Genomic DNA, 18,029 nt, shown 5'->3' with positions numbered 1-18,029 from the left:
CTCAGTGTCTCTTTGTCAGTTGTAGAAAGAAACCACAGACAGACGGCCGGACAATCTCTCTCTGTCTATATTAATCAGAAATTATTAATAGAACAACAAATGTTTTTCCGATATTATTCCCGGACCTCCTCCCTGGGTTTTGTTTTGGGGGGGGGGGGGTGCCTCAGTGTCTCTTTGGGATAATGTTGCATGTTGTAAATTACTTTAAACTGAATCTTGATTTTTAGTGTTTTGTTGGGAAGCAAGCGGCCGCAGAACATGTTCAGTTATTAAAGATACGTGCTCACCTGTTGATGTTTGTAAAGTCTGCTGCTTCTATTGTTTTAGTCCCCGTGTTTATTGTGCACATGTAAGGGACTATTTTTCTGTCTTATTTGTTAATGAAGCATATAATTGTAATAAACAACTCAGTGGATCCAACTGAATGTTCTCGTGTGTTCAGCCGATGATTTTTGTTTTATTAGCGAATAATGCTTCCATAAGTGCCTTAAGAATAATAATATATTAATCAGAAATTATAAATAAAACATTAAATGTTATTGTATTACTCACTCTATTTAGGCCCACGTTGTATTATATGCACAGACAGACGGCCGGTGTAAGTACCATATTGGCTCGGCTACCAGATCGGCTCGGGGTCCGTCGTCTGCTGATTACGTTACACAATATCATTGGCTGTACGCTTGAATGGGCGTAGGCTACATTGTGATTGGCTGCTAAGGGACAGTTGTGATTGGCTGTTTTGTGCTGTAGCTCTGGCTGTCGTCATAGCAACCACAGCGAGCACATGTGTGAGCGCGAGTAGGTCTGTCTAGTTTCGGTTTGTGTTGCCAGATTGGGCATATGTCCCGTTTTTCCAGCCTAACGTGATTCAAAGTAGCCAAATCAGGCTGAAAATGTGCCCAATCTGGCAACACGGACGGCTTATCTTAACAGCCAAGATGATTCCGAGGGATGTTTTGTTTTTAGAAGAAAACTATCCATACAGATAGGTTGGGAATGGTCTATGTTCAAAATGAAAGATCATTACAGGCTCTTTAATTTAAGCCATAAAAGACCTTATTGCTGTAGATAGCGTATTGTGTGACGTAATCAGCAGACGACGGACCCCGAGCCGATCTGGTAGCCGAGCCAATATGGCACTTACACCGGACAATCTCTCTCTGTCTCTCTTTCTCTCTCCCCGTCTCTCTCTGTCTCTCTCTCCCCGTCTCCCCCTCCTCCCCCGTCTCCCTCCCTCCCCCGGTCTCCCTCGTGATTCAATGAATAATTCACATAATAGACTTTAAAGATAAATGTCTCTTTTATTTAAAACATGTCTTTCATTAACATATTAAGATCAAATTAATAGCATTTCCATCTCACTCAAGATTCAATGCATCTCAGTCGAGTGTGTCTTGACGAGGCTGGCTGCTAGCGCCAGCTTCAGGGGCTGTGGCAGCTCGTACCTGCGAGCTTGCTACCAAACGTTTTGCGTTGAGTTGATATTTAAGGGTTGATGAACTCCGGTGATAGGAAAATTCCTTACTACAGAGATTGCAGATAACGGTGTTGCTGTCTACAGTTCCGTCCGGGAGTTTAAACTTGAACTTTCCGTGCACGGGGCCGAGCAGCGTCTTCTCGTCTGCCTCCATTTTGTTTCAACGCAAATGACGCACCGGGTCAAAGGGCACTATAGAAGTGCGATTAATGTTTTTTTTTTTTTTTTTCTGTGATTAATTAATCGAAATTAACGCGTTAATTTGATAGCCCTAATTTTATTCATATTAAAGGTTGTATCAGCAATTCTGATTGAAACATAAAGTATCACATTAATCTGCTTCTTCCTCACGATCCGCTAGCTGCCCATCCCATAAGCAGGCTGTCAAAAAAACGCGTCTCTCTAGGCAGCCTAGGCTACGAGATCGCACACAGAAACAAATGGTACTACCAACACCTCAAAATCAAAATAAACAGTGTTCCAACCAGTCACAGACAAGGGGTGGGTGTTGTGGTGTTTCGCGCTTGTGCACGCGAAGTGGTAGCTACAAATTCCTGTTGCATTTTCATGCACGTTCATGAAAATGCACGTCCATGATCATTTTCAAAACATAGGAGGGAGGGGCTAGCTGGCTCTGTTTTTTTGGAATCTTGCAACGGAAGTCAGGGCAACCAGAATCGCTAATACAACCTTTAACCAAGAGGCGGTGAATCCATCTCGGTGCAGTTCACCTTCTGGCCAACAGGATTAGGGTGAAGGAGACACAGGTGTGTGTGTGTGTGTGTGTGTGTGTGTGTGTGTGTGTGTGTGTGTGTGTGTGTGTGTGTGTGTGTGTGTGTGTGTGTGTGTGTGTGTGTGTGTGTGTGTGTGTGTGTGTGTGTGTGTGTGTGTGTGTGTGTGTGTGTGTGTGTGTGTGTGTGTGTGTGTGTGTGTGTGTGTGTGTGTGGCGGCGGTGTTGAATGGTTGAAGAGCCTTTGGTGCTCAACACACCACAACAAGCAGGCGAAAAGAGAAAGAGACCCAACACCAACCCAACCCCACTGAATGAACACATAATGAAAGGTTCCTTCAAGGTAGGTTTGTACAACCTAATTCATCCTTTCACCACAGTGACTGAATTAGACTTCCCAGAACTGTGCGTGTGTGTGTGCGTGTGGGTGTGTGTGTGTGTGTGTGTGTGTTTGTGTGGGTGTTAAATAACAAAAATGAACGATGCTAACGTGTTCAATAGTTAACCGTCTTCCAGGGGCGCAGGCTTAAACCAGTAGAAACAGAGTGAAGCGTTTGAGTCTGCAGCCGTCAGAGCGGCCATGTTGAGTCAAACAGCGCTATGTTAGACGCTGGGGGGGCCATGACGGGGGTTACATCTTGACACGCTAAGACTGTGTGTGTGTGTGTGTGTGTACGTGCGTGTTATTGTGTGTGTGTCTGTTTATGTAAGTACGTGTGTGTGTGTGTGTGTGTGTTTGTGCGTGTGTGTTCGATGTTTGTGTGTGTGTGTGTGTGTGTATGTGTGTGTAGCCTCGTAGATGGGTGGGGGGGTCTCCCTCTTCTCAGCGGGGGGAGCGAGAGAGAGAGAGAGAGAGAGAGAGAGAGAGAGAGAGAGAGAGAGAGAGAGAGAGAGAGAGAGAGAGAGAGAGAGAGAGAGGGGGAGAGAGAGAGAGAGAGAGGGGGAGAGAGAGAGAGAGAGAGAGAGAGAGAGAGGGGAGAGAGAGAGAGAGAGAGAGACAGAGACAGAGACAGAGAGAGAGCGAGAGAGCGAGAGAGAGAGAGAGAGAGAGAGAGAGAGAGAGAGAGAGAGGAGAGAGAGAGGGGGAGAGAGAGAGAGAGAGAGAGGGGAGAGAGAGAGAGAGAGAGAGAGAGAGAGACAGAGAGAGAGAGAGAGAGAGAGAGAGAGAGAGAGAGAGAGAGAGAGAGAGAGAGAGAGAGAGAGAGAGAGAGAGAGAGAGAGAGAGAGAGAGACAGAGACAGAGACAGAGAGAGAGAGAGAGAGAGAGAGAGAGAGAGAGAGAGAGAGGGGGGGAGAGAGAGAGAGAGAGATAGACAGAGACAGAGACAGAGACAGAGACAGAGACAGAGACAGAGAGAGAGAGAGAGAGAGAGAGAGAGAGAGAGAGAGAGAGAGGCCTGAGAGAGTGGGGCCCTCACCTCCAGGGCCGGTGAGGGCCCCAGGGGAACCCAGAGGGAGCAGGGCCCCGCGGGGGCCGGTGAGGTTGTTGTGGGGGCCCCTGGCGGCCGGCTCCAACAGGCTGTCCCTGTGGTTGAGGCCCAGAGAGAGCACCAGAATCTTGGTGTGGATCTTGGATGTTTACCTCAGACCTGTGTGACGTGTTGCTATATGGCACCGGGATAACTCTCCATGTGGACGTCTGTGTGAGTGTGGGGAAGGAACCGACTCAGGGTTGAGTCACCGATGATCACTACGGGCTGGATGGATCAAATAGTCCAATCCCTAACTTTATGCCCCGTGGGATCGTGTCTGGTCCTTTTGAACATCGTCTTGTTCGGTCGAGGCTTCGGGTCGGTGGTTCCACTCGGCCGTCGGCGCTCGGGAGTGATGGTGAGGGGACTTAACGAGGCCGAATTAAGGACGCGGTGGAGTCTAAGCTGCACAGTGCGCTGTGAGGGTGTGCTCGTGGACTGGACGGACAGCGGAGGAGACTTGGTGTTATTAGAGGGGGCTTCAGATTGGGATTGCATGATGTAGTCAGGGTCCAGGGGCCCCGGACCCCGGGGAGCTTACAGTCCCAGGATGTGTTGTGCTGTGTTTGGTGTCCAGTGTATGTTGTCAGGCTGAGTGGTGAAGGTGTCGTGGGGAGTTTCTAGTAGGGGACTGAGATCAGTGACTATGTAGCTGTTGAGTGGCGTAGGTTGGGAGTGGGAGTGGTTGGATGCAAGTGTCTGGATGGAGTGAGGGGGAACTCTGGAGAGAGGGTGGTGTATGGTGGTGTGTTGGTTGTTGCTCGGCCCTCTGAGACGGAGGTTCATCTGGTGAGAGGATTTCTGACTGACGTGGGCCTAAATAGAGTGATCTAGGGTGTGTGTGGGTGCTGGTTGGGGAGGCAGAGGGAGGGGGGAGGGGGGGGGATCTGTGTGGCTGAGTGTGGGCTGTGGAGGTGTCGGTGAGGGGAAGGTCCAGGCTCGAGGTGGGGTGGTATGGGGACTGGTCGGTATGGGGGAGGGGGGGAGTAGGTTGAGGGGGTGTGGGTTGGTAATGAGTGGTGAGTGAGGGGCGGACGGTGTATGGAGTAGTGTGTGTTCTAGTTGATGTAAGGTGGTGGGTAATAGTCTGTGGCCCAATCTCTTGTGTGCCCGGTTGGTAGTGATCTTAAGTGAGAGTGTGTTGGTGGGCTGGGGTGTTTGTGTGAGTTGGTCTATTGTGTGTGTGTAGTGTTCTTTTAGGATCTACATGTCATTGTGCATCCAGGTGTTGGTGTTGTCATTATTTCTTTGTGATGTGGTGTCTGTGGGTGATGGGTTTGATGAAGTGTGATCATTTGTGGACCTGTCGTGACATCCCCCTGGGGAGTTCCCGGTGGACACCGCTCTGTCCGCTGTGTCCCTGTGGTGCAGGGCCTGGAGTATTTTAAAATATACTTTGTCTTTTCCACGGGTGGGGCCATCTGGTGCAATGTACCGGGTGTGTGTTGGTGGTGGTGGGAGGAGTGGACGGTGGATGGTGGAGGTGGTCTTTGTGGTCTGAGTGGTTGTGTGTGTGGGTGTGTTGGTGTGGGTCTGGTGTGTTCTGTGGTTTGATATGTGTGTGTGGGTCTATTGTGGTGATGGTGGGTGTGTGGGGGTCTATACGGAAGGCTGGGGGGTCTATAACGGGATGTAGGTGTGGGAGGTAGCGTGCGTCTGTTGTGTGCGTGGTAGTGTGGCTGTGTGGTGTTGGTGCGATTGGTGTAGGTAGGCCTCCAGCTGACGGTGACGGTGGTGGTCCCGTGGTGGGTAGCCGGAGAGGGTGGTGGTCCCGTGTGGGTAGAGGCGACGGCAGGACGGTCCCTGGTAACTGCTGACGGTGACACAGCCAACGGGCCCATAGAAACACACTTCTATTGGAAAGGATGAAAAGTACATCAGAGTAAATAAAAGGGGGGATCTGAGGACCCCGCCCGCACACACACGCATAGGAGTATATATATATAAATATATATATATATATATATATATAAACACATGTGTTCTGTTACATGTATGTTTTCTCCTGTGTAATTCAGTCTTCAGTGTAATTCAGTCTATTGATGGTCCTGTGATGCCATCTACTGGCGAACTTTGGTATTTTTCTGGAATACGTTCTGATATGCATGCCTTGCACTCCACTACGCTACATTCACTTGATCGGAAAGCATGGTACTCACACTCGTCTTCATAATTGCGTCTCCTCTGGTTTCAAGTTGGCCTTTGTAAGCATCGTTGGTACGTTATCTGTATTGATATGTTAAGGGGGTTTGATGTATAATAAGATTAAAGGTTGCGTAGGTGATTCGCTTTTTTGGCCATTTTTGCAAAATTACTTGAAATCCTTATCATAACCCGCTTACAGCCACTGAGTTAGAAGTACTGACATGAAAATTAAACTTGTCAATCATCTGTGGAACGGGCAGGGCTCGAAAAACTCCAGCCAATCATTTCCATTGCCACCGAGTTTCATTGGACAGTAAGTACGTCAATCAAACGGTCGTACTGCACTCCCCCTCCCCCCCCCCCCCCCCCCCCCGCGCCCCGCGCCCCGCGCGCGCGACCCCTTCGTGCAGTACTCGTGACCCAGAGCTCGTGACCCAGAGCAAGCTCCTGTTTGTTGTTATCCTGCGGTATCTACTGGAACTAGTTAATCCACATTTGGACCTAGCAGTAGAAGACAATTTCCATGGCAGACAAGACGCCACCATCCCCACCACCACCACCACCACCACCAGCAAAGAGAAGGAAAACTCTTTTTCAGAGAGTAATTGATAATAAAAACGCTGAAAGAGAAAAACTGAAATCAAGAATAATCCTAGGCGCTGCTTTTGAACGTTTGCGGCAACTGAAGGACGAGAAGGGTCTAAAAACCGATGCTTGTGTGGCGGTTGACCTAGTTTCAAAGTTTATACCGTTTATACTCGGTAATACCGGTGTTGAGACGAGTGTATTACTCGGTGTGAAAATGTCCACACCGCGGCAACCCTAGTGAAAACCAGGACTTCCAATACAATTATATGAAACAAACATACATTTTCTAAAAATAGTAATGATTTATGTGACCGTTTAATATTTATAACATCTGGTGCAACCATAGCCGCGAGAACGTATTCTCAGCAGGGGGTGCTGGGAAAAAAAACCCGGCCTGCACTAGACTCGCAACTCGTCACATTGATAAAAAAGATATATAGCAGCGCAGCTCAATTACACCAGTGCATGCGCGCACAGTTGAAAATCGATCGTTGTGTTCACTTCCTTCACACCATGGTTCACATCCAGCTGCTCACAGAACAAGTTTAGCGCACCACCGCTACCCTCACACTTTTTCATATAACCTTTTTTCAGCACTAGGACATATGAGCATTAAATAAATGCTGCGTCTCAACATGCCTTGGACAGCAGCGAGGATGACTCGCTTTGCCACGGGCCGAAACAGTTCGGAGCGACCACAGCCAGAGCGAACACAGCGGGGCAGAGGAGTGTCAGGATCTTTGGTGTACACATCAGTACGGCCTATTTGCACTACTGTTTAGTGGCAATGCAGTGTTTTATTCTATGCCTTTTTATTTTCGTATATTATTTCAATTAATACAATTTATTTATTCATGAAATCAAGATCTGGGTCTTCAAATATTTTTTCCAAATATAGGTCGTATTACAATGGGGTTTGTGTTTATATTCGGACCAATACGGTACAGCGGACTGCTCACATGACGTTAAGCATTTCCTGGTGCATAATGTGACGCTTCAGAACCTAAAATCCCGTTTCTCCCCGTTGATACGACAACACATAACCGGCGTTTTCAGAAATCTCCACTTTGGTTTTTAGAAATGATCGTTTTCTGTGATAAGACAGGGCCTCGGACAGGGGGTGTTGCAGCACCCCCAAAACCCCTACTTCCCGCGGTACTGGGTGCAATTTACAGCTGAATGTAGTGCCATGTTGTTAAACGAAAACCTACGCTAGCCTGGCTCGCTCTCGCGCATCTCTGTTCGCGCTCGTGCATGATTGCGCGTCCAGGTACTTGGAATGGGTGGAGTCAGAGTCAGCGTTGAAGGGGAGGGGGTAGGACCATTTGAGTTGTGTATTTTCAAAATCTGCTGGCGTTTCGCAAATCGCGTACCCAACCTTTAAGGAAACTTTGTAAACAAATTAGATGGATGGATATTCTTACGTTAGCAAGCTAACTTAGTAGCTAAGCTAATTTTACAGCATTCTGTCATTCTCATACTGAAATGCTGTACTTCCATTCCTCAGTTTTACCCTACTTCACCTCACCATAAAGAGGGAACTGCAACTTTTTGTCTGCGTGGTTTGATGGAGAGGAGTTTATACTATCTGTCAACCCTGGCAAGGCGTTGGGGGTTAGAGGGCAACAAACAAGAGACACACACACACACACACCACACCACACCACACACACTCACACACCACACACACCACACACCACACACCAACAACACACACACACAACACACACACACACACACACACATACACGCATCCAGACCCATCCATACACATCCTCTTATTAATATGTGAATCATGCGCATTTATACAAATATAGGAATAAAAAGGAGCACACTGCAATCTCAGTAGAAGTCATGGGTGAAAATAAAGGAACCCCCAAAATTGCACACACCATATACATATATATATATAATAACATGTTTAAAAGCATATAACATGGTAAAATCATGCAAGAAGTATTAAAACACACAGGGTAAAGATAAGTGCTGGCAGATAAGTTGAAATTAATTAATAAATAGGAATATAAATAAAGATAAATAAGACATAGTAAAACCATTCACACATCCATACCATCCTTTAACATAAAAGAAGCCTCCAATGATAAGCCTAACCCCCGTCCCCGGAGCCCAATGGACGCTGTCCTGGGTCGTCTGGAATTGAAGGAGAGGACCGTTGTTTAAGGTGACCGCATCGGGGGGTCCACCTCCTCTATGCTGTCTCTCACAAAGCTGCTGAAGGCCTCAGTGCAGTGGAGCTGGTGTAACGGATAGCTCGACCTGAAACAGAGAGGAGAGGAATGACGAGGACTGGCCCGCGGGACTTTAGCTCTGGCTGTTCCAACGAGTCGTCGGATGTCTTTGATAACGGTTAACGGCTGTTTGTTCCCCAAGACCGTTGTTTATCTCATCTCAGAGCCAGAGTCTGGCTGGAGTATACGTTTTATAAGGCGTTTGGGGATGTAGATGCTTTTAAACAGCGCCGGTGTTACAATAATATTATTTGCTTTGTTGAAAATGATGAGTTGCACTTTGCACAGGCTTTTGTTGGATAAACCAACATATTTTAAAGACTGAACAAATAGCACATTTCCTGATGTATTGTACTCTCGGTTGATTGTAAAAAAAGTGTTTTTGAAAAATCTAAATCAAATCTCTCTCCTTTCCTCTGTGTTTACGAATTGCAAACTGTAATTCGTCGGGCCTGTGGCTGTGGTCACATGATGGAGGAGGAGACCGGAGGGGAGGAGGTCCTGGCCGACCCCCCCCCCCCCCCTCCTGGGGGCGCCCCTCTCCGTCCAGGAGTGCTTCGCCCTGCAGGGTACGGGGCTTTGAGGTCCTCTGCGTCCGCCCCCTACAGGAGAGGGGTCAATGCTATTGCTTATTAGCCACCGGCCTAAAGGGCTGATTATGGTTCCACATCGACGCAACGATGAACCCGCAGACGCTTCCAGGCAGTCGTGAACCTGCTTCGGTTCTGCGGCGGCTTTTAGCGAGAGGACCAATCACAGCCCTTGCTGCTGCGTCGCCTCGACGGAGGGTTAACGTATCGTGGGAGGCGCGCGTCAGGCCCTTGCTGTGGACGCAAGGAGGGTCCGCGAGGACGTGAGGGGTCCGTAGACCCTCTTGGGCTGCGTCGACGTGGGACCCCGATCAGCCCCTAACAGATCCTTGGTTGGTCCCCCCCCCCAGACCACGGGGCTGGGGTCCCGGCGCGGGGGGGGTGGCGGCGGGGCCCCAACACCAGCGAGCTCTGCATGTGGTCCGAGTCCCACCACCACCTGGACAGCATCCCCCGGAACCCCACCACCTGAAGAGGGTCCCGGGCGGCAGCTCAGGTCTGTGCACACACTCACACACTACAACATGTTTGCACACACAAACACACACACAAATGCTTGAACAGACACAGATGCACACACAAACACAGACACACAATCACTCACTCACTCACTCACTCACTCTAAAGCCTAGTCTTGACACACACACACACACATGCACTTACACGCACACACACCCACACACTAAAGCGTACTCTTAAGACACACACACACACACACACACACACACACACACACTCACTAAAGCGTACTCTTGACACACACACACACACACACACACACACACACACACACACACACACACAAACTCACTAAAGCCTACTCTTGACCAGTGTTGGGGGTAACGCGTTAGAACTAACGTGTTAGAGTACTCTTATTCGTTTTTTTCAGTAACGAGTAACCTAACGCGTTAGTTTTGCGAATTCAGTAATCAGTAACTCGTTAATTTCCAAAATAACCACTCGTTACTCCGTTACTTTAAGATTTTCCCTCGATAAGGAAAGTAAAGTCCCGGGTTTTCTGCATTTAGTCAGATGCTGCTGCCCTGCTCCTTGCATCTCTCTCTCTGCTCTGTGTGTGTGTGTGTGTGTGTGTGTGCGCGCGCACCTGTGTGTGTAAGCTACGTGTGTTACGGCGGCAAGATGGACGAGAAGATAGCCTTAGATTCCTGGAGGTACGCTCATTATTTTGAGTTACAGAGCGAAAAGGACAAGAAGAACATAGTGGTCGTTTTGAGCACCTTCTTCTCCTACGTTTCAACCATTACTTTGGTGATAAATAGGCTAAAGGTAGCCTACGTGATTGTTATGAATGTAGGGCTATAGGGTCACACGAACATTTTCAGTTCTTCAATGTTTTTTTAGTGCCATGCACTGTTCTTTTGTGCAACGCATACGGTTAAATTGAGTTAAATTTCCAATTCTAAAAGGTTGCGTGCCTACCTGTTAAGCACTTTGTTAGGCGCATGCACTTGTAAAGTGGATAAGCTATGTGTGACGCACTGTTTTTTGTGCGCAGCCAATACGGTAAGCTACATTCTGTTAAAATAACTGCCTGTTACCGGAGTATGTTATTCATGGAAGCTGTTCAAATGATCAAAGGATGAATGCCTGTTAAATAAAACGTGCAATATGATGACTGTCTTTCCTGTCATTATGCTATAGGTTCATGATTGATTCATAAACAGTCAGCACTGTTGGTGCATCTAAAGGAGGATGTGTGTTGTTGTTGCGCTAGGCGGACACGCACGCACCCCAAACGCATTTTAATTGTTGGTAACGCACGAGTACTCTAACGCGTTTCTTTTATTTATAGGTAACGTAGTAACGTAACGGATTACTTTTAATTGATAGTAACAAAGTAACCTAACGGATTACTTTCAAAAGTAACGATACCCAACACTGCTCTTGACACACACACACACACACACACACACACACACACACACACACACAAACCGTACTCTTGACACACACACACACACACACACACACACACACACACACACACACACACACACACATACACACACACACACACACACACACACACACACACACACACACACACACACAGACACACACACACTAAAGCGTACTCTTGACACACACACACACACACACACACACACACACACACACACACACACACACACACACACACACACACACACACACATGCTGTGTGTGTGGTGTGTAGAAGATGATTTCATACATTCCCCCCCCCTTATGGGATGTTAAAGCGGCCTTTAAACGGAGCCGGAAACTAAAAGGCACTCTCTTTAAATGTCTTACACACACACAATCATAAACACATGCTCTAACGTACATGCATGCACGCACACACAAAGAAGCACACACATTTGTTGGAATATTTACACTGCAGTTTCTCTGACTGGACTTTGAAAGGATAACATCGTTATGGCATAATCAATGCTGAATGTGTACAATGTCAATGTGTCTATGAGCTCAGATAATATTCATAATGCAGATCCTAATCCCCTTTTTAAAGTGTACGAATATTAAGGTGGCACCAAACCAAAACATCTACCCAACAAACCTTTGACCCAAATGTCCACCATCATCCTCCTTAATCAAGTAAAATAAGAATCTTTATATACACTGCAAAAAAGGCCACTCCTAAAATAAGCAAAAAAATATTAATACAAGATATTTTTGCTTTGGAATAAGCAAAAATATCTGCCAATGGAACAAGTGAAAATTGTCTTAGTAAGATTTCTTGAAATAAGACATTATATTGAAGCCTAACAAGATAAGAGTGATCTTGAAATTAGCTGGGAAAACTCATTTTTAGCTATATTTTACTAGTATTGTGATGTTGTGTGTCTCATAATAAGCTTGTCATGCTCAAAAATAGTATTTTCCTCTAAAAAGCAGTATTTTTTTTTGTCATCCTGCTTGTTTCAAGTGTATTTAACAAATTTTTAGTTATATAATTGTTACACTGTTTTAGATTTAAGTCCACCAGCTACTTGAAATAAGATTAGAAAATGGCATTTTGAGACAAAATGTCTTGAAGTTAGCCTTCCTGACTCTTTTGCCATTATAAAAAGTAATTTACCATCCTGTCATCAAGTGTATTTACCTTATTTTAAGCTCTACAAAAGTAATACTGTTCTAGATTCAAGACATTCACCTACTAAATTCAAGACATTCACCTACTAGATTCAAGACATTAACTATTTATTATAAGACAGAATAAATGAAAACTAGTCCTGCATTTAACCCAATTTTTTTTAATTGAACATAAAAGGGAAACATCTTAATTTCTTCAACATTTTGGCTCACAGTATTTATGGAACTCCAACATGAAAACATGCAATGAACATGGACTGTGGCAACCTTGGCGGGAGAGAGGAAGTGCTATCCTGTACACCACATATCTGACCAGTGGTTTTATTGGCCAATAAAAGCTTCCCACTCAGCCATGCTCTTCTTGTAAGACGATGTGAGATCTCTCTCATGGATTTTGTCTAAGAGGACCTCCGTCTGGATGACCGAAAGCAGAGTGGCTACACACTTTGGATAGGTCAGGTGTAGGGTATAATAGTAGGCCATTAGGTATAAAGCACTCTCGGTAAGCTTGTCTTTTGGAAAGGTGGTTATTCCCACATCTCCTACCGCTAGGAGGCAGTTGGACGGACTGACAATCAGGACTGGGCAGGAGAGAGGCCGTTTTTTCAGGTATGAATTGGGGTCTTCCGTTTCCTGTAACACATAACACAGACATCCTTCTGTCAGGATAATGCATTTTGGTCATTCGGAACAACCTAGGCTAGAAGGTCGTTTCCAAACACAAAACTTTACAAAGTAAAATTCTGACAAAAGTTACAGTACTGAGAATATCCCCAATGCATTTATTGTTTATACACGTCTAGCCTTCCAAAATAACTAAAAACCAAGGCTAGGCTAGTCTTGCTTGGTTATCATTGGTGATAAAACCTGCTACCATGTAATGCACCCATTTTTGTACTGTGACATAGCCAAGACATCTACCCATTGAAAATCCTCTTTCTAAAACCAAATGTTTTCTTGTGTCTTTGAAGGATTAGAACATACAGTATGGAATAGGAAATACATTGGGAGTCATCAGAGGCAGCACCTTCAGTTACAATTTTTTCCGATACTGCAGTCAAAATGATCCTGCAACATTTCAGATAGCTCACCTCGAGGACATGCACCAGAGCCTCACTCGCATTTCGTACCCTCTTTGGAGGAGCAGACGTGGAGGGGAACAGTGATGGCAGCACACGTAGGATCTCAAGAGCCTGTTCAGCTGACAGGAAAATATTCATTACTTAAACACTTGGACAAAGTGCACAAGGTCAAATCTGATCGAAAGGTATACAACACACACTGCTGAAAAAAAAAAAAACATTCAGCCATCAATGGGATAGCCGTCACGTCATAGTTGAAAAAGGACAAAACACTAGCTTGTGTAATTGACAATTAACATGCCTGTAGTGCACTGATAACACCAAAACAGCATTCCCTACCTTTGTCCATTCCCATTGGGGGTTTCAACGCCTTTTTCCATACACCAAAAAACTGCACCTTCTGGCAGAAGTCATGCCATCTTCCTTTCAGTTCATCGATGAAGTTGGTGTTATCCTTATCCAGAATGCGTTGAAGCTCCTCCATCACCTATGAAATATATAAATATACCAATTCAGATATTCAGATATATCGTCTTTGCCATTGCTGTTATTTCTGGCTTTGATGGGTATCGGTGTGATTCTCCATCCCCCTTTGCCCTCAGGATTGAAATCATACTGGTCATGGTGTTCCGAATGAGCCGGCATCTGAGCTCCTTCGACATTTGGCAGTTGCGCTGTTCGCCTGTCTTCAGCAACTCAAAGTAGTGTTTTCTGACTTGCTCAAGTTCTGTGTCTGTGTGCAACACATATTCTGGCGATGATAACTTCACAACCTTTTCAGCAGTTGTGTACTTTGCAGGACTTGCTTTAGGAGTCGATGTCTTTCGCATGGGTGACGCATTAAAGGAGGAACTGGCCGATAATGTTGAGTGTTCTTGTCCAGACTCCTGTAAAATAAAAGATAATGAACTACTGCAAAGAGCAACATTTTTGTTTTTTGTGACAACACAAAATGCAATGTAGCATTGACAGCTCTGCTCACGTATAAATAAGCAATGTTCCATTTTAGGGGTGAAATCGGTTACATCAACTAACTGAACACCTATCAATTAATCTAAACTGAATTTAACACACATGTAGACTGCCATGCCTGTTCCAAAAACACTGTGCTGTTAGCTCAATGTGCTGCTGCCAATTTAAATAGGTGGTTAGTTTAGTTTACTTAACTGACCTCCTCCGACGCACCATGACAGGCCCGCCAGAGCGCTTTTCTCCGTAAAAAGTTCTCAGGGCCTGGGAAAAGATCCCGCAAGTCTTCACGAGACAGGGTGCTCATCATTGTCTCTGTGATGTTTGCAGCTATGAAAAAATTGGAAGACAAACATAGCAAGATGAAACGGTGCCCTAGAAGTGAAACTGCAAGAGGCTCTTAGAAGTTTACACTTCATTCAAATTAGGTAGCTAGTGCTAACCAGCTTAGTATAGAAATGTAGATACCTCATTGGCTGCTGTTGTATGTCATATAGACGTTACTAGAATAACTAGAGCTGCCATCAACTAAGAATTTTCCTAGTGACCAACAATTGTCATTTGTCGCCATTAGTTGACTAGTCTTCACAGTTTATGAATTCAGCGGGAACAAAGTGGCGCGAAAATTTACTTGGCTTTTGTCTGAACACAACATAATATACAACATTATCCCCAAAGCGCAATGGAGTTCCGACAGTATTTTTTTGCTTCAATTAGGCCTTTGCATTACTCTGTTCATATATGATAAATAATATTTGCATACATTACCCCGTAAAATCGACACTGCGACATCATCCAATTCTTCCATGCCGTTAGCTGACTTAGATTGTTAATTAGCCCGCCTCGATGTCTCTGTTCGGCTGCAACGATACACAATAAACACTGAAAACACATTGAAACGTCGAGAACATTCAAAGGGTGTGCGATGTGAACTACAAAGAATGAGCACTGGATACAGCGCTTTAATTTACTTGCAGTGAAACACGTCAATCCAAGTTCAAACCCAAATCGGTCTCAAATAACGTTAGTTTACGCCATGGTTTACGCCCCACGTTCTCATTTGCAGCAGCTAGCTGGCGGGTGTAACCATAGTAACGAGTTTTTACGGCAGTCTTGCGCTACCGTACCGACCTTTGACCAGTTTCAACTTTACCGGCGTCCTCTTGCCTCTGACATCTTTGCTTCCAACATGATTTGGCGTTGCTGCATATGCTACATATTTGTGGCATTGACTCTGAGACAACTTTTGAGTCACATTAACACCATGCACAGCCGCAACCCTGACTTTGCGTCGTGTGCGGGATTGATGGCTGTCCAAGTGAGTACAGGGTGTATAACTCCTTTTACTATCACGTGAAGCGGACACACGTGCATCATCTTCTCCGAGTTGAAGCGGCGGAGGAGGAAGGACCGACTCGCCACGGTTTACCTGGAGCAGGTGAATGGACAGCCGCAAACGACCAAACTAATGCAAACCCTGTGGCTGAAACGGAGGGCTCAAGCATTGTCATTCCAGCGGTAAGTCGCTACACAAGATAAAATGTAACTAAACATGTATTTAACTTAGGTCAACTGTGCCTGAACTTTTGTCAGTAACGACTAATCGAACCTGTAACGCAAATACAACTAGCCTAAATCGGCTAGTTAATGGTTACATTTATGTTGACAAACGCAGCCTACCGCCCCACAGATTGTCCACTTATGATCAATGTGACCAGACATTACATTACAGGCTAGCGAGCATCAATTAACCTGTATTTAATTGCATACATAAGACTCAGTCATGATAAACTCACCTTGGCTGAAAACTGTAGTGGAGTGCATATACGTAGATATACTGGACTGCAGCGTTGTATCTCTGCCTCCTGCTGCTGCAGCAGAGCAGTCCAGTCAGACCGTTCAGCAGGGTGAAAGATAGTTAGCTGACAGAAGGAGGTTTACATATGATGTGTTCAAGGTGGGCTCAGTAAAATGACTATTAGGCAAAGTTAAATAAAATGTCATCATGATATGTTCAAATGTGTAACGTCGAGAAAAATAAATGTAGGTACACTAAAATAATAGCAGTGTATCTGCACATTAATAAGCAAACATTTAGAAGTTACTTTTCTAAACAACTGCTTAATTTTATATGCAGTAATTGAACAAATTAATTCTTTGATAGTTAAATTTATTTAATTTAATTATTAGTTACGTAAATCAGTTACCAGACAGTTACCAGACCAGAAAAGGTGAGACAGTGTGTGACAGGAAGTTGTCTCCGTATTTTCCCTGTTTTAATAAATATGTTTGTTGTTAATCTCTTTCAGAGTGGATTTCAAGAAGATGGAGAGGGTCTCACGAATGTTGACCTTTCTAAACATGCAACTGCATTTCTTCTTCAAGCCAGAGAAACCCATCGACTGACACAGGTAATTTATGCCATTGATTTTCCAATTGATTATATTTAATTTTTAGTTGCAAGCTTAAAAACAATAATCTTAAACTGTAAAATGACTTGGCCACTGTTCAGTCCTGGCATCTTGGTTGATCCGATCACGGGTCGAAAAGCTGTCAGAGAAACACCTGACATTAGAATGTGTTTCCACATGGTTCTTCAGTGACCACTTGTGATCGGATCTCATTTCCCCGCTATATATGCAAATGGTAACATACTTTGCTTACAAAATCTGCCCATCCACTATATTAGTTGAGCATGAGCTAAGAATAGAGACAATATAGTACACCCAACACTAACACTTTTATTTAGCACTGTCCACTTGTTATCCTATTGCTCAAAACGCATTTTAAGACCAAGTGTAAACAAGGTCTTTAAGTTGCGGAAGGCAATATTATTTCATGAAAGTTTTGCTGGAAATAGCCCATTTGATCATTGCATGTCACTAACAATATGTAATTGAGGGGTTAATTAAAACCCCTAGTGTCTGAGTTTGTATGTTGACTGCATTTTTATATGAATTTTATTATCTAGTATTTTGTTTGTTTGTCTGTTTTCTACTCCCCAGAGAGCTGTTAACCATATGGTGAGTGGAGTCCAGCAATATCAGGCCGCATTATTGGAGCACCTAAAACTGCAAATGAACGATATGATTGAGAGACATTCTGGGGACCTGGATCAACTAAAGAGTGATGCAATGGGGATATTTGACCAGTTTGTTGACCCTTTCTGTCAAATTGCTTCCACCCATTTGCAGGATAAGACCATCAAAGAACTGTTAAAACCAGTTGAACCAGAGATTGTTGTCGCAAAACAAACAGTATGTTATGTGAAACATGGAGACTCCAGAGTTCTTACCATTAAGGACCATTGTTTTCATTATATACCGTTGGTGAAAAGTTTGGAGCAGCTGCTATCACATCCAAGAACAATTGCAATGATTGATGAGAGACAGAGGCGTCGTCAGCCCCTTTTTACTGGGGCACGTGCCCCAGTAAAAGTCTCCAGTGCCCCAGTAAAATTCCATTGATCAGATTCATTATTAAATTAATCTGCAGAAGCGCCGCTCTCGCTATGGAATCGGCAAGATTCATCAAGTGAATCTCCTGCTGCCTCGGGAGTCTTCAGTCGAGCCTGCCACTTACCAGCCAATCAAAAAACGAAAGGGGCTACATAAAAGCCAATCAGAAAATA

The 18,029-nt window shown here is 45.0% G+C and overlaps 2 long non-coding RNA genes across 3 annotated transcripts; one reads left to right on the top strand and one right to left on the bottom strand.

The window, feature by feature from the left end:
• Window positions 1-11,877: 11,877 nt before the first annotated feature.
• On the bottom strand, window positions 11,878-15,677 carry LOC130376081 (uncharacterized). 2 transcript variants are annotated; one of them, XR_008893940.1, is made up of 6 exons: window positions 15,370-15,677; window positions 15,167-15,258; window positions 14,601-14,728; window positions 13,769-14,316; window positions 13,439-13,548; window positions 11,878-12,980 (listed from the first exon to the last, which is right to left on the bottom strand). It is a non-coding gene; the product is annotated as an uncharacterized LOC130376081 (long non-coding RNA). The 2 variants fall into 2 exon arrangements; XR_008893939.1 differs by having other exon boundaries at window positions 15,167-15,677.
• LOC130376082 (uncharacterized) lies at window positions 13,651-17,782 on the top strand. The gene is made up of 3 exons (XR_008893941.1): window positions 13,651-15,916; window positions 16,708-16,809; window positions 17,404-17,782. It is a non-coding gene; the product is annotated as an uncharacterized LOC130376082 (long non-coding RNA).
• Window positions 17,783-18,029: the final 247 nt, after the last annotated feature.

The sequence above is a fragment of the Gadus chalcogrammus genome, chromosome 22, assembly GCF_026213295.1.
Source record: "Gadus chalcogrammus isolate NIFS_2021 chromosome 22, NIFS_Gcha_1.0, whole genome shotgun sequence".
NCBI lineage: Eukaryota > Metazoa > Chordata > Actinopteri > Gadiformes > Gadidae > Gadus > Gadus chalcogrammus.
The sequence above is the reverse complement of the archived record's forward strand: the minus strand, read 5'-3'. Positions and strand labels throughout refer to the sequence as shown.